Source organism: Hibiscus syriacus, unplaced genomic scaffold (assembly GCF_006381635.1).
Source record: "Hibiscus syriacus cultivar Baekdansim isolate YM2019G1 unplaced genomic scaffold, ASM638163v2 tig00110450_pilon, whole genome shotgun sequence".
Classification (NCBI taxonomy): Eukaryota; Viridiplantae; Streptophyta; class Magnoliopsida; order Malvales; family Malvaceae; genus Hibiscus; species Hibiscus syriacus.
In genome coordinates, this window is record NW_024062743.1 from 4,543,270 (window position 1) to 4,560,773 (window position 17,504).

Below are 17,504 nucleotides of genomic sequence, written 5' to 3' on the forward strand. Positions count from 1 at the left end.
TTCCTTTCGTATGGAATGAGAAGCATCAAAAGAGTTTTGATCGGTTAAAGGAAATCCTCACTCAAGATCCCGTTTTGACTCTGGTGAATAAAGTAAAGAGTTTATAGTGTTTAGTGATGCGTCACTAAATGGGCTAATATGTGTCTTGATGCAAGAAGGGAAGGTAGTGACCTATGCGTCTTGCCAGATCAAACCTCATGAACGTAACTATCCTATGCATGATTTGGAACTTGCAACAATATTATTTGCGTTGAAGATTTAGAGGTACTACTTGTTTGAGGAGAAGTGTCACATCTTTACAGACCTCAAGAGCCTTAAGTACCTACTCACTCAGAAGAATTGAACTTGAGCCATCGTAGATGGGTAGAACTGCTGAAGGACTATGATTGTGTGATGACTACCACTCGGGTAAAGCGAATGTTATTGTGGATGCGTTGAGAAGGAAACCACTGCTGGAATTGAGAGCATTGCTAACGCACTTGAGTTTGACTAATACAAGGAGTTTGTTAGCCAAGTTGCAGGTTGAACCTGAGTTAGTGGGTGAAGTCAAAAGGTTGTAGAGTTTAGATGACTGTCTAAAGGCTTGAAGAGATCGAGTCCTCCGAGGTGAGGCTCCAAGTTATGAATACGTAAAGAGAATATACTTTAGTTTATATGAGGATTGTGTGTGTCTGCAAATAAGCAACTACATGATAAGATCTTAAATGAAACATATTGTAATCTGCTTGTAGTCCATCCTGGTAGCAACAAAATGTTCCAAGAGCTCTGACCATTGTACTGGTAGCCAAACATGAAGAGAGAAATATCCGAATTCGTTGATAAATGCTTAGTGTGCCAACAAGTTAAGGCAGAACACCAGGTTCTCTCAGGTTTACTACAACCGATTTAGATACCGAAATAGAAGTAGGAAAGAGTGGCTATGGACTTCGTGACCGGTTTATCGATAACTAGATCGAGGCACGATGCTTTATGGGTTGTAGTAGATCGATCGACGAAATTAGCTCATTTTCTTTCAATTCGAATGGATTATATGTTAGAGAGATTGGGATAGTTGTATATTCTGAGATAATGAGGTTTCATAAGGTTTTAACCTTGATCATATCTAACAAAGATTCATGTTTCACCTCTCAATTTTGGAAAGCGCTATATGAAGCCTTGAGTACCAAGCTACACTTTAGCATCACTTTCCATCCTCAGACAGACGAACAATCTAAGCTCGTTAATTAGATTTTAGAGGACATGCTTAGGTGCACCATCGTAGACCTTGAGGGTAGTTGGGAAGACCATTTGCCTTTGATAGAGTTCACATAAAACAACAATTATCAGGCTAGCATCCAAATGGCATGTTTGAAGACCTATATGGGCGTAAGTGTAAAACTCCATTGTGTTGGATGGAGCTTAGTGAGGGCAAGATTATGGGTCATGACTTAATATGTGAAACCAAAGAGAGGTTTAGTTGATTGAAGGTTGTTTGAAGGAGACTTCTGACAGACAAAGATTGTATGGAAACCTGAAGTGCAAGGTTATAGAGTTTGTAGTAAGGGACAACGTGTTTTTCAAAGTTTCCCCATGAAAGAAGGTGTTTCTGCTTGGACGCAAGGGAAAGTTGACCCCATATTTCGTATGACCCTATGAGGTGTTGGACTAGTGGCATATCAGTTATCCTTAACCTAAAATTAGAATGCATCCATAACGTGTTTCACGTGTCCATGCTTAGGAAATACCAATCTGAGCCATCCTACATTATACCCTTGGAGTAGATTGAAGTAAGTCAGAACATTACCTATGAAGAAGAACTGATTAGAATCTTAGCCAGAGATGTCAAGGAATTGATGAAAAAGAGAATTATACATGTGAATGTTATATGCAGTAACCATGGTGCAGAGGAAGCAACATAGGAGGTCGAAGAAGATATGCAACTTTAGCACCTTTATCTTTTCTATTCAGGTAAATTTCAAGGACTAATTTTTTTTCTTAGGAGAGGATAGTTGTAATGCCCCAAATATCGGGATAAGAGTCTTGGCTTTCCATAGGATATTAGAATAAAATTTCCTTAGCTTGTGAAATTTAGTTTGTGCTTAGTATGAGCTTAATAAGGAATAAAAATGATGTTTTTAATCATAGATCAAAAAGTAAAGACTAAACGAGTAAATAACCCATTTTTTCAAAACAAGGCTGAAATTCCATTAATTGGGATGATATCACATCTGAAACATCTCTCTCTTTTTCATCCCACACTTTGTCTCTTTCCCTTTACCTCTTTATCTTCTTCATCCCACAAAGAATTAACAAAGTTTGGATCTTTAAGAATTGCAAGCACTCTTTGAAGTTTCTAAGGTAAGAACCTTAATCTCCTTTCCCTAAGCTTTCATTCAAGCTCCTATTTGCACATTTTGGTCTATGATCACTTAAGTGGGTTTTAGTACGGCTTATGGAACCTTACATTTTCAACTCATTTTTTTAGAGGTTTGAGTTGTATGAATCATTTTTAGCATTATCCTAAGACCCAAAATGAGTTTATAACTCATTTCCCTTGTCTTTATTAGTGAAGGAGAAAGGAGAAAGCTCTAAGGCAAGAGGTAAGAAGAAGTTAGTCCTTGGTGAATTTAAGGACATTTTCTAGAAGATTAGCACCAAGGTAACATGTTTCTAACTTGTTCACATCACATGTAGTTCATTAAATGTGCATAGATGGTTAGTTAATTTCATGAAGCATGCATTATTAGTTCATGGTAAATTCCACATATGATGTTTTTGAGCATGAAATACGACTCATTTTGACCCCTAATACCTCAAATAAGACTTAAGTAACGCTTAATGGCTTTGGTAGGGCAAGTGGATAGAATTAGACCACATTGTTGTGCCCAAAACTAGGTATTTATGGGCACAAGTATCGGTATTAGAATAATAGTACCGATATTGTCATCAACAATTGGGAAGGGAGTGTTGATATTCGCTCAAAGAGTATCGGTATTGTTGATTCAGTCTCGATACAAATATGGTGGTACCTAGGGGTGAGTAAAACTCAACTTGATTTGACTTCGAGTTGTAATTTCATAAACTCGACTCAACTCGAATTTTTTTAAGTTCAAGAAAATTTGTAAATATTTTTAGTAATTATTGGATTTATTTTTAAGTTTAAGTCAAGCATCTCGAATTTTTATGATATATGTATATCATTTATGAAAAAATATGGAAAATATAAATGTATTTTACATGGTTACAGAAAACTATTTAAATCGGAATCAAATAATATTATAATATCATAAATAATTATAATTAAATTTAAACAGAATCTCAAAATTTGACTCGACTCGACTCGAGCTTTATAAACTTCACTTGACTCGAAATAACTTCAAGTCAACTTCATAAAATAAGAATCCTCAATTCGAATAACTCAAAATTTTTTGACTCGACTCGATCGAACGCTCACCCCTAGTGGTATCGATACCGAGGGCATTAAATGGATTCTAGAATGCATTTTTGGTATCGGTACTCATGAAAGTACTGATACTAGGTGTAGTACCCCAAATATTGGGTCAGTGACTAAAATGTAAGTACTTCAAATTTAGCGATTAAAATTGATAAATTTAAAAAATTATGGACTAAATTTTTTAAAATTTTTCTAGGGCTTATTATCACAAATTGAAGGATTGATGGGACAAGTGGTCTTTTGACAATAAATGAATTTAAAATTTACTTTAAGGATTATATAACATGTGGGATATTAGAAAAAGGAAAAGAAAAGTCTTATTTGGTTTTGGTTCTTTGGGTGATATAGAAGCTTAATAAAGCTTAAAGATGAGCTGAAATTAAGAGATTAAGGATTTGATGGTGAATTAGTAGAATGGGTTTTTTAAGGAAATTGTTAAAAAATGATTAATATTTGAATTCTAAAGGAATATTTGACTTTTCAAGGGTTTGAATAAGATGTTAGAAGTGTTAGAAAGGATTGAGAACATGTTTGAAGAATTGGTATGCTTTTTAGTTTCAAGAGTTCTATGGAAGATTTTAGGTGTTAAAGGGATTTTTAATGGATATAAATTAGTGGGATTAAGTGTAAATGATTTTGAAGGCATGAACATAGTTAAGGGTAAGAGATTTAAGTGAGTTTTGGGTAAATTTTGAAATGAAATAAGTGAAATATGGGTAAGGGTATAGGTACTGGAAGAACATTACCGATACTATTATGTTAAATGGGATGAATTACAGGAATCAGATGAACAATATCGATATTGAATGGTAGTAGTATCGATACTGTAATTGAAAATGAAATCTTGAATGCATGTTAGGTATCAATACTAAAGTAGGTATCAGTACCATAGAAGGGAAGTATCGGTAGTAGTGTAGAGTATCGATACTGTCCAGTATGAAATTGAGAATGAGGTGTTTTATTTAGTTATGTTAATGCTAAATGGTTAACATTTAAATAAGCTCCTATATTCAACATATTCATGTTATCGTGTATATTCGATCGAAAGTCAGTGCTGAACGAATTGACGTATAGAGACATAATATAAGTGAAAAGGAGTTGCTTATGGCTTAAGTGAGGCAAATGTAAGTGTTATTTACTTATTATATATATGATTAGAGGACGGCTTGCCAGGAGCCAACCTCAAATGTTTTTAAACCAAATGATTTGTATTAAGTATGGTTTTAGCTAAATCATATTTTAAAAGTAATGTTTCAAATTTGATTACTATGAGTATATATTTATATATTATATGTGAAATACTATAAGTATACGAATTATGTGAACATGTTGTATGGAAAGAAATGATAATTTGAATAAATGAAAGGCTATGTGAAATGAAATAAGTATATGTTTTATGTAAAAAGATTCTAAGTGAATATATGCTACATGAAATGAAATACTATAAGAATAAGTTCTATGTGAATAAATGATAAATTTGGATAATACTATGTGAATATCTTCTAAGTGACCTTAGTCTATGTGAATAAAAGATACTTGAATAATAAATGTGAAAAACTTATATGGAATAAGCCCAAAGTATATGTTATGAGAATTAGAGGTATATTTGGCATGCCAAGAGTCGAGGGTTCTATGCGGTCCATCGGGACAAATTCTATGTGGTCATTCGGGATAAATTCTAAGCAGCCCTTTGGAACAAATCTATGTGGCACTTCAGTGCATATTTTACGTGGCACTTTGGTGCAAATTATATGAGCAGTGGTGACTGCATTATAGTGCATAACCTCATTGTACTAACATACCTTGAGTTCTCAGTAATATACGTTGGGCTAACTAAATAAATGGATATAAATTAAACAAATTGATATGGATTGAAAAGTGTATAAGTGTAGATGTAGTTATATGAAATGTAAATTGATTATAAATTGTACAGTGTCTAAAAGTATATATGTTAACAATATGAAACGTAAATTGATTTTAGTATTAAGTATTTTTATATTTTATTATACTCATTTATGCCTCACTAAATCAAAGAAATAGCGTGTGATTATTTTTACACTTAGGTTCAGAGACGTCTGCAGTGTAAGCTAGGGCAGGACAATATATCTCTGAAGGATATTAGATCAGAGTGCATTAAATAGTATATGATTTGATTGTTTGCAAATTGTTGGCATGTACTAAAATGTGTAAATTATAGATGTTCTGATATGTATTTTAACTATGATTTATTAAGTTTTGCTTTCATTGTTAAGTTTTAGTTGTATTTTAAAGAGTCAAAACGTTTGAAAAGTCAATGTGACACTACATATTCGAATCCGAGTTGGGTATGGGTCGGGGTCTTACATTTATTGATATCAGAGCTTAGGTTGAGTTAAGTTTTTGAAATAGACAGACCAGTCGACTGTAAAAGATGTTTGGTTTATATATACCAATGAAATAACAAGAATCTCTTATATGATAGTATAATGAGTATGATGTCCTTTTTAGTATAGTTAAGCGATTATATCCTAATAGATGTTAGACTAAGAGGTTTCCCAAAGTGAAACAAAAATATAGAGTAAATGTAAGAAGTAGTAATTAGGCAAAGTGAATAACAGATGCATCAGGGAGTATTTTCCGAAAAATGGACATGATCCTGAAACATTTCCAATTGTTTACACTACTAGAAAAACCCCCTTAAATGACGCGTATTGTGCGTCATCTATGGGTGCAGATGACACACAAATTCGCGTCATTGAAGTCACTGACATAAATATTAGATGACGCAAAATTGTGTGTCATAAATCTATGACGCGGATTTATGACTCACATTTATGACGCGCATTGAGCGTCATTGAAGCCCCCGTCATAAATTAAGATGACACACATTTGTGTGTCATAAATTTATGACAAGCATGTATGACTTACATTGCATGTCATTGAAGCACTCGTCATTACAAAAGATGACACACATTCGTGTGTCGTGATTGTATTTCGTAAATTAGATATATATATATATTGTAGATTGACAAATAATCAAACTAAATCACATTTAATGCCTCATAATACTAAATATATATATCATATTATATATAAGCAATCCATTTGCATACAATATATTCACATTAAGTTATCAAAAATATTGTAATCATATGTCGATACAAAATATCACGGCATAATAAAGTTCTACTAATATGCCCTCGCCATCCGTGCGTATACACAAGAAATCATCATCAAGTTCTACTAAAGGGGAGTCTTGTGAAAATCAAAAGTAGCATGGTATTCCAACATATCATCAGTTTCACCATTTGCTCCATACTTGTACATCTTATGTGGTGTGAAGCCGACAACAGACAAATTCACACCTTGTCTAGCAAAAAGGACACAACTTGGAAGATTCATTGCATACTATTAAGTCTGTTAACTAGTTAAGATTTTGCAGAACTTTGATAAGTTAGAGAACTAATAAGTGCAATACAATTCTCCCAAGTTTCAATTCATACCTTCTGCATATCTGATCTAATGGAGTGTGGTAATGATTAAACAGTAGCCAGATACCAATATCCAAGCTTCCAGTGCTTCTGCAACTTGTATTTCAGAACCATATTGTGTTATTGAAGCACTAGCACTTTCTGAACCATATTGTGTCATTAAAGTTGCATTATTCTCACCATTAACTTGATCATTCTCATCATTGGGAGTAGGAACTCGCTCTCTATAAAGACGATATTCAGGCAAATTGAAATATGACACATGAACAAGACATACTAAGTTTGGGGGAGAAATTATGGAACTAACATGATTCCTAAAATTTTATGAAGCATACCTAGGTAAAGAAGCATGATGTCTTAGAAGTGGAGTACTTCTTTCACCATTACCATAATACTCCTCCAAATGTGAAAATTGTCGTTTGAATCGCTCAACGCCACTACTTAATTGAAAAAAGAAAAAGAATATCATTATTTGCAATGCTAGAAGCAAATATTATCAACTGGAATTTAGAATTTCCAGACCCCGCTCCCTATATTTCGCTTAAGTACTACATAACTTGAAATGAGGATTTGATCTACAAAACCACTCAAAAAGTATTACTTTACTAAGTTGTATCTAAACTATATAAGGACAATCTTGGACATCATATTAAGAAACAAGAGCATTTTTTTAAAGGACATTAAGCAACAAATGTGGAGTACCTCTCTATAAATCAGCTCTCTAACATCATCATTTGCCAATTAACTTCTCTCAAACTCAAATTCTAATTTTGAAATAGGTTGAGTGGATGATTCACAATCCATATTTTCTAAACCATAAAAGTATGGATCAACTAATGCCTGCTAGCTTAGAACAACACCATTAGGAATATCAGAAGCTTGTAAGTCATGATCTAACTGTCAGATTTATCATTTGTAGTTGATTTAATGCCAATGATGAGAAGAATTATCATATCTTGATGAAATGATGCTGACAAAACATCAAATCAAAATTTGTAGCATTCAAGATCACCCATTCATGGATTTCAATTCTATAGGAAGATATCATTTATGTTTTCTGAATATAAAAAATGTTATCAAGAAACCCCATTTTTCTGTAAATTTCAGGGTTATCTATTGTATGCATACATTGTTTCCTTTTTAGTGCTTTTGAAAGAAAAATTTAAATACTAGGAATTCTCAATCTTACTTCTTCAGCTGTGGGATGATCTTTTGGATCAAATACAAGTAAGCGCTCAAGTAGGCGAAGAGCCCCGGGATCAACATTAAGGAACTTCTGTGAGAAAGAAACCGGGTGGCTTTGCTACTAAGGTACCTCCTTGCCTTTTCATTTCTAATCTGCCAGGTAATGATAAATTAAGCAGTGAGTGATCATTATCTAATCTCTCAATTAGAATCTCAGTAACAAAGCTTGAAATCAGCGTCATGTTGAAGTGAAAATAAATCAAGTGAAATATAAGAAACAAAATAACTAACCCTTGATAGATTGAGGATGGGGAGTGCCAAGCATATCGGTCATGAGATCCAATTGGTGCACCATATTTTTTCCAGGAAAAAGTGGTTTTCCTGTAAGTATCTCAGCAAATACGCATCCTATACTCCACATATCAATTGCAGGAGTGTACTACAAAAGGATTAAAAACTCAGAAATTGTAATTATAGTCTAATAAAACATACTTAATATAATTATTATATATCAAAACACAAATGAAAGTTCAGATGTTACACTTCTCATGTTCAAAAGATATATAAAAATAAGTGATTAACAATAAGGCACATGGAAATAATGATAGGTGCACCAATAACATTAAAAGTGGCTAAATATTCATGATAACAAATCATGATATAAAACCATATCTGAATACAGATGAAACTAATGAAAAGCGCATAATATTTTTCTTTAGCACCTAGACTTTGCTAATACGATCAATTCCATGAGCTTAATTAGAAGAGATTTGATTTGAGCACACAGAGAATAAACCTATTGATCAAAATGATTAATGACTTTAACAATTTCCAGGTATTAACTTCCTTATTCCAAATTACAGTAACAACAATACACATTCTTAAAGCTGCAAGATAAGCTTCAAGAATTTCCTCTAGAAAATGATGTAGAAAAGAAATATTATATGGTGATTACAGAAATGGCAGACAACCAAGTTACATAAATACAACAAACTTAAATTCTACATAAGGAAAACTATTAACTGACATGTGCAAAGCAATCCAGTATGGACTACTTCAAAGATGAAAAGTTCATTTTAAACCATTCCAAGAACTTACTTAAACGTGCAACTGACAACATCAAATTACACGGTGAAGAATTGGTTATGTGTACAAAGGATGTTAAAGGAAATTCACATCCATCAAAAAGTAAACAAAAATGCCTACTATGGTTTTACTGCTAAGTAAATGAGCAGCAGTCCAAAAAGTACTACTCTGGATAAATACAAACAACTAACTGTTCCATAGAAAGTATAAGGGGAATACCAGGGGAGTAAAAATATTTTGAGAAATTAAAGTAATATATGTATACACATATAATGACTAGGTTACTGAAACAAAAAATATTTCTCCTACTTTTTTAGTGATCTCAACAACTGGAAATAAGAATATCAAGATGAAAAGCCTAATATATAGAAGACTAAAAATAACTTACTTTGGAGAAAAAGGATCCACAGAGCTCAGGAGCACGATACCAACGGGTTGCGGCATAGTCCTAGATGGATTAAATAAGTTAGATTAGTTAGCACAACCTTTTTGGAGGCTTGCCCAATGTAATGAGGGAAGCGTTTAAAAGCAAATTAAGCCATTTGAGAAATACTAAGGAAGCATGAAAGCAAAGCTTCAAGATTTAATGAAAGAACAACATACAGTCCAAAAATCACTGATAGGGCATCATTAAATGACACTCGGGTAAGCCCAAAATCACATATCTTCAACTTACAGTCATCATTAGCACAGATGTTCTTTGGTTTTAAATCTCGATGGAATACATTTGCTGCAGCATAGGAAAGAAAACAACTCAGCAAATACAACTAAGAGGTGAGGTTAGGGAAGCATTCTGAAAAGCACTGACCTTTTCACCCATGTGGTTGTCAATCACAGAAGCAACAACCCCATAACTTCCTTTTCTAATGATCTCATGAATTTGATATCGGCTTCCCTCTCCATATTCAATGAAAAAATATGTTTCAAGTCCGCCCTGAATAGCACCATTGTTTAGAAACACCAAAAGTCCTATTCAGAAACAAGGAACAAGAGAAAAAGGGGTGAAGCATGCATTGTGGTGAATGGTCAAACCAGTAGACTGTTGTAAAGAGAAAAATGAAAAAAGAGAAAAAGGGGGAAGCATGCGGCGTGAACTTGTTATCGAGGGGGAAGAAGCGGGAAAATATGAAAATAATGGGGGGGGGAAATTAAAATATGACTTTTATAGATGACACACAATTAAAAGTGTACTCCGTGTTTTTGTAATTTTTTTGGATTATGACTATTAAATATGACACACATTATTGTAAGTCATAAATCGTTCAGATTTTAAAAAACATGACATTTTTTTATGACACACATTTTTTGTAAGTCATAAATTAGCGTGTGTCATTAAAGCTATATTTTCTTGTAGTGTACTTCCCCGATTATTAGAAGGAATGTTATTAAAGAGTTAAAAATTTTAGGAGCACCTGAGTTTAAGGAAAAAGCTGAGAAAGGTCATGTATCAACGGATCTTTGGCTGAATGATGAGAAAATTTTGTTTGATGGTCTACATTGTTCTGAAAGTGAGAAGTGGGATATTATAGTTTCACTGCTAAGAGGTCAGGCACGTGTATGATAGATTATACGTGATAAAGAGAGTAAATAAGTTCTCTATTGGGATTTTTTGAAGTAACTATTATGAAGATATTGTTATAGGGTTGTTAAGCCTTCTTAATGGATGAGGAGGATACTCAAAATTTCATAGTTAAGTTAAAATATATTTTTACTGTTTGAGAGTATCCAATTGAGTATATGTAAGGGTTAGCTAAATTATCTCTAGATTGATATGTAGAAAGAAAGATGAGTTATGAAATTATGGATAGATTATCGTCTATTAGGTAAGGTAACAAAGAAGAACGGGTATCCTTTTCCGAGGATTGATAATCTTTTGATTAGTTAACGGAGTTAGTGTTGTATGAAAAAATTTTAAGTAGAAAAAGAATGTTCTGTCATCGGGTAAAGAGTAAATTTAAACGAGATTATAGTTCACTCAATTGTAAAAAATAAGGATATCTATATACAGTGATGGTTAAAGGTTTTAAGGCCAAAAAGGCAAGGATAAATAGTATATAAGACGTTATCAATGATTTATAATAATTTTAGTTGCAGATTATATATTTTCATTGTTAAGCCCTAATAGATTTATTAAGATCAAACAATGACATGAAGTAGAATTTTGATTAATGATTTAAATTTTTAGAAAGAAGATAATGGTGAAATGGTAGAAAGTATAATATATGTTCGAGTTATAACTGAGTAGAAGTTTGAAAAGTTATTTTAAATTTGAAATTTTATGATTATTCAAAATATTCATAAAGAAACTCTCCAAGACCCCTCCCTATTAAGTAAGTTATTAGTAAATGAGGAAACAAATATTTTGATTAGTAAGAAATAAGGAAATGCAAGGTAATTAATAATAAGATTTGTTGGAGAAGTAATTGCAATGTTATAGAGGATATTTGAAAATGTTTCTACTATGATAAAGAATAGAAATAAAGCAAGTGGGTTTTGTTCGAAGAAAGATAAGGAGTTAGGAATTGTTAGTTTATAAGAAGTTAAGTTTAAATGTAAACTTTGTAAAATGGATTAGAAAATCCGTCCGAAATTTTACTAATTGAAGTAGAAGAAGTATTTTAAATGATTAGATACGTATTTGAATTTAGTTCTGATGGATCGAGTGTAGAAATTCTAAGTATAAGGAATAATAAAGAATAGAATTCTTTACAAAGTAGTATAGATTACCAAAGTTAGAAAGGTACAATAAATTCTGCAATCAATAAGGATTACAAGTAGTATGATGATACTTTTCATACCATTATAAGAAGGATATTGGTGTACGAAGAAAAAGAGATGATCTACATTACAAGGAAGTTTTGAATTAAGAAGGAAAATTTTCTGAGTTATGAGTAAGAGTAAAACAAAGAACAAGGTTAGGACTTTCTAAGGACTATAAGAAAGTTATGGGAATTGATACGTTGATTGTTTGTTGGAAGAAAAAGATAACACAATGAATGCAGAGGTAAAGTTCAAGTTAATTTTGTTAGTGTAAAGGAAGAATAAATAAGTACACGTTAATGACAGTAGAGAAAAATCGAGGAAAATTGAAGTGCATAGGATATGTTAAGGTAATAAAGACATAAGGAATTAAAGTGAACGGTTTAGAGAACCAAGCATGAAAATGAATTTAAATAGGTGTAGCTTATAAGCTTGACATGATGAAAATAAGGTATTAAAAAAATTTGGAATGAAAGTAAACAATTTTCAGTTCCAGTAGAAATTATAAAGAGTTATTATGAATTTTGTATCAGGTTTGCTTTAGAGATTCAGTAAAAAAGGATTTAATTTGTGTAATAGATAGATTGACTAAGTCAACACAAATTATTATAGTTAGAATTGATTATTCTATGGATAATTAAGATAAGTGGTATATAAAAGAGATTGTTTAACTGCATGATATATATATCTCAATTGTATCTGATGGGGATCTAAGGTTTACTTCAAGGTTTTGGAATTATTTGAGCAAGGACTTCGGAACTCGATGTAATTTTGGCACTGTTTTCCATCCGCAGTTAAATGGTTGGTCCGATCAGGTTATTCGGATTTTAAAAGTTATGTTAAGGTGTTTATGATCAAGTTTAAGGATCAGGAGAAACATGGTATGCTAAGTTGTCTAACAGTAAATGTGGATTTTTTTCTAAGGTTGTATTCCTCGGCCATGTAGACTATTCTAAGATGATAAAGATATAGTAGACAATTATATTCCCTCTGACCAAGTTGTTGAGGATGGGCATGTTACTTAATTGAACTTTTAAGTACCAAGAAATTTTTAGAGGTTAGAAAGAATATGGACATAAGCTTCAAGGTCAGTAATTAGAATTTGGAAAAGATTATGTGAATCATAGTAATGTGTATTATAATTATAAGATGTGTGCTTGCACAAGAAGAAAAGTTTTAGTTATGCTGATAAGCAGTTAGAGAATTATGGAAGAAATCAATTGACTCACGATCTCGAGTTGGCAATGATTATGATTACTTTGTTGATTGAACATCACTATTTACTTGGGAATGACATTACATCTATACGGATATCAAAAGTCAAGAGTATGTATTGAATCGAAGGAGTGAAAAGAAAGGAAATGAATTGAATTCATTGAAGAATGAAGACGTGTTTATCAACTACAACATGAAAGGTTAATATGGTAGTAGTATGATAGAGATGAAAGACACTTTTATTTTAAGAATCTGAATACGTAATTGCCATTTTAGATAGATATTGTTTTGATTGTATAATTAAATTAAAGCATTTGTTATTGGATCGATTAAAGGATCTTAAGAGAAATATGAAAATTTTCATGCTTGTTAAATATAGAATAAGTATGACAAAATGAGAACTAAAGACATAAAGTCTGATGAATTTTTATATGCCATAGAAAGAGTTATCATCAAGTTTATTTTTAAGTGAGTGGCATGTCAAAATGATTGGGAAAGGTACAAGATAGCTTCATATAAAGTTCTTCCTAGAATAAAGTATTAGATACTAGTAAATTGGTTTGAAGTGAAAGACCGAGACTTCATTGGGCCATATTTAATCTATTAAGTCGTAAATATAGTGAGTACTATTCAAAATTCATAATGTTTTTCATATTTTGATATTCATAATACATATAAATCAGATGATTGGATTGTTCAAGTTCTTTGAACAAAATCTCGAAGTGGAAGAGGTGACATAAAAGCGTAAAGAGGTCATAAGGAGACAAGTTCCTCATCTCTTTGTGTAATGAAAAAATCGAGGACGAATTTTCTTAAGGGGAAAATTGTAATACCCCAAACATCGGGGTCAATGACTAAAATATAAGGATTTAAATTTTAGCGGTTAAATTTGATAAATTAAAAAGTTCAAGGACTAAAATTTTTAAAATTTTTCTAGGACTTATTATAAAAGATTGAATGATTGAAGGGTAAAGTGGTCTTTTGACAAGAAATGAATTTAAAATTTATTTTAAGGGTTATATAAAATGTTGGATATTAGGAGAAAAGGAAAAGAAAAGTCTAGAAACTCTTCTCTTCTTCCTCTACACCGTAAGCTTCCTTTGTTAAGGTAAGTAAATTGAAGTTGGTTAATTCGTTTATGTTTGATTTGGTTTTGGTTCTTTGAGATAAGAGATTAAGGATTTGATGGTGAATTAGTAAAATAGATTTTTAAGGGAATTGTTAAAAAATGATTAATATTTAGATATTTGACTTGTCAAGGGTTTGAATCAGATGTTAGAAGTGTTAGAAAGGATTGAGAACATTTTTTAAGAATTTGTATGATTTTAAGTTTCAAGAGTTCTATGGAAGATTTTAGATGTTAAAGGGGTTTTTAATGGATATAAGTTAATGGGATTAAGTGTAAATGAGTTTGAAGGCATGAATAAAGTTAAGGATAAGAGAGATTTAAGTGAGTTTTGGGTAAATTTTGAAATGAAATAAGTGAAATACGGTAAGGGTATAGGTACTGGAAGAACATTACCGATACTATTATGTTAAATGGAATGAATTACAGGAATCATATGAACAATATCGATATTGAATGGTAGTAGTATTGATACTGGTAACGGTATCGATACCAATAGTTAGGTATCGATACTGTAATTGAAAATGAAATCTTGAATGCATGTTAGGTATCAATATTGAAGTAGGTATCAGTACCATAGAAGGGAAGTATCGGTACTAGTGTAGAGTATCGATATTGTCCAGTATGAAATTGAGAATGAGGTGTTTTATTTAGTTATGTTAATGCTAAATGGTTAACAGTTAAGTAAGCTCTGATATTCATCGTGATCATGTTATCGTGTAGATTTGATCGAAAGCCAGTGCTGAACGAATTGACGTATAATGGCAGAGTGTAAGTGAAAAGGAGTTTCTTAGGGCTTAAGAGAGACAAATGTGAGTGTTACTTACGTATTATATATATGATTAGAGGACGGCTTGCGAGGAGCCAACCTCAAATGTTTTTAAACCAAATGATTTGTATTAAGTATGTTTTTAGCTAAATCATATTTTAAAAGTAATGTTTTAAATTTGATTTCTATGAGTATATATATATATATATATATATATATATATATATAAATACTATAAATATACAAATTATGTGAACATGTTCTATGGGAAGAAATGATAATTTGAATAAATAAAAGGCTATGTGAAATGAAATGAGTATATGTTTTATGTAAAAGGGTTCTAAGCGAATATATGCTATGTGAAATGAAATACTATGAGAATAAGTTCTATGTGAATAAATGATAAATTTGCATAATACTATGTGAATATGAGCTAAGTGACCTTAGTCTATGTGAATAAAAGATACTTGAATAATAAATGTGAAATAATTATATGTAATAAGCCCAAAGTATATGTTATGAGGATTAGAGGTATAGTTGGCATGCCAAGAGTCGAGGGTTCTACGCGGTTCTTCAGGATAAATTCTATGTGGTCATTCGAGACAAATTTTACACGGTTATTCGGGACAAATCTATTTGGCACTTTGGTACAAATTATATGAGCATTGGTAACTGCATTATAGTGCACAACCTCATTGTACTCACATACATTGAGTTCTCAGTGATATACGCTGGGCTAATTAAATAAATGGATATAAATTAAACAAATTGATATGGATTGAAAAGTGTGTAAGTGTAGATGTAGTTATATGAAATGTAAATTGATTATAATATGAAACATAAATTGATTTTAGTATTAAGTATTTTTATATGTTTTATTATACTTATTTATGCCTCACTAAGTCAAAGACTTAGCGTGTGATTGTTTTCACACGTTGGTTCAGAGACGTCAGTAGTGTAAGCAATGGAAAGACAACATATCTCTGAAAACAGCAGATCAGAGTGAATTAAATAGTATGTGATTTGATTGTTTGTAAATTATTGGCATGTTCTAAAATGTATAAATTATAGATGCTCTGATATGTATTTTAACTATGTCTTATTAAGTTTTACTTTCATTGTCAAGTTTTGGTCGTATTTTAAAAAGTCAAAATGTTTGAAAAGTCAATGTGACACCTTATATTCGTATCCGGCTAGGGTACGGGTTGGAGTGTTATACTAGGGGTAGAGTATTGATACTCCCAATAGGGGTATCGATACTGAGGCATTTTTTAAAACATCGAAGCCATTTTTAGTATCAATATTCGGGTAGTATCAATACCCTCCCATAGGAGTATCAATTCTCTAATAAGAGAATCGATATCGAATGTTTTCCCAAAACTTCGAAGCCATTTTCGGTATCGTTACCCAGGGTGGGTATCAATACCTAAAGGTCAATATCAATATTGATAGCACAGTACCGGTACCATCGTCATGAGTTGGGCAATTAAGCCAATTGATTCAAGTGCTCGAATAAGGGGGTTTTAGGGCTATCAAAGCCTTGTATAAAAGACTACAAGTGAGAACAACTAAAGTAATGATAATTACAACTAGAAACATAATAAGTTAGGATGGTATAAGACCAACCTTGTGTGACGCTCGAGAAACAATCAGGACACCCTAGTCCTTTTACCAGTATGTAGATTCTTTTCATGATGTAATATCCAGATATAGTCTAGTAGTGTTCCTTACTTCAGTTTCCAGCTAGGCACATATGCCTCAAAACTCGATAGAGTAAGTTGGCTTGGCATGTATCTATTGCACGAAAAATTCTTGATCACGCCCAATGCTCGAGAGCCTACATATAGGCTAGGTATGTAAGCTTTTGATGCAGGTAAAATTACGGTTCTTACCTTAAGACCCTTGAGTATTCAAGGTAGGCTACAATGTTGTCCCGAGATACAGAAAAATCCTCCGACTGCAGCACTAGACTTATCTCTTGTTTATTTCTATACTTTGCATACCCATGACTTTACACACCGGCATAATAATGTAATGAATGCATATAATATTTGTAACACCCCCAACCCGTACCCGACCCGGATATGTGTCAGAGATATTATATTGACTTTTAAAACATAACTCTTAACAAATAATAGCAAAATACTTGAACTTATATTAAAAAAATACGATAATATACATATGGTAATCTAAGTTTACCAAAATATTCAGAGCATACACAACTTAACCCTTTAATTACATGCCAACTTCCATTTACATAACAAAATGACCTACTGATTAAGTTGCTTCTGATTTGATGGTTACAAGAGTAATGCTGTCCAGCTGCTTAACCTGTCTCGTCTACTTTCTCGGATCCTACGTGTGAAACACTCACACGCTAAGTCATCGACTTAGTGAGGCAATGTAATAATAATAACAAGGAAATGTAATGAAAATGTCATAATGATGTGAAATGAGATG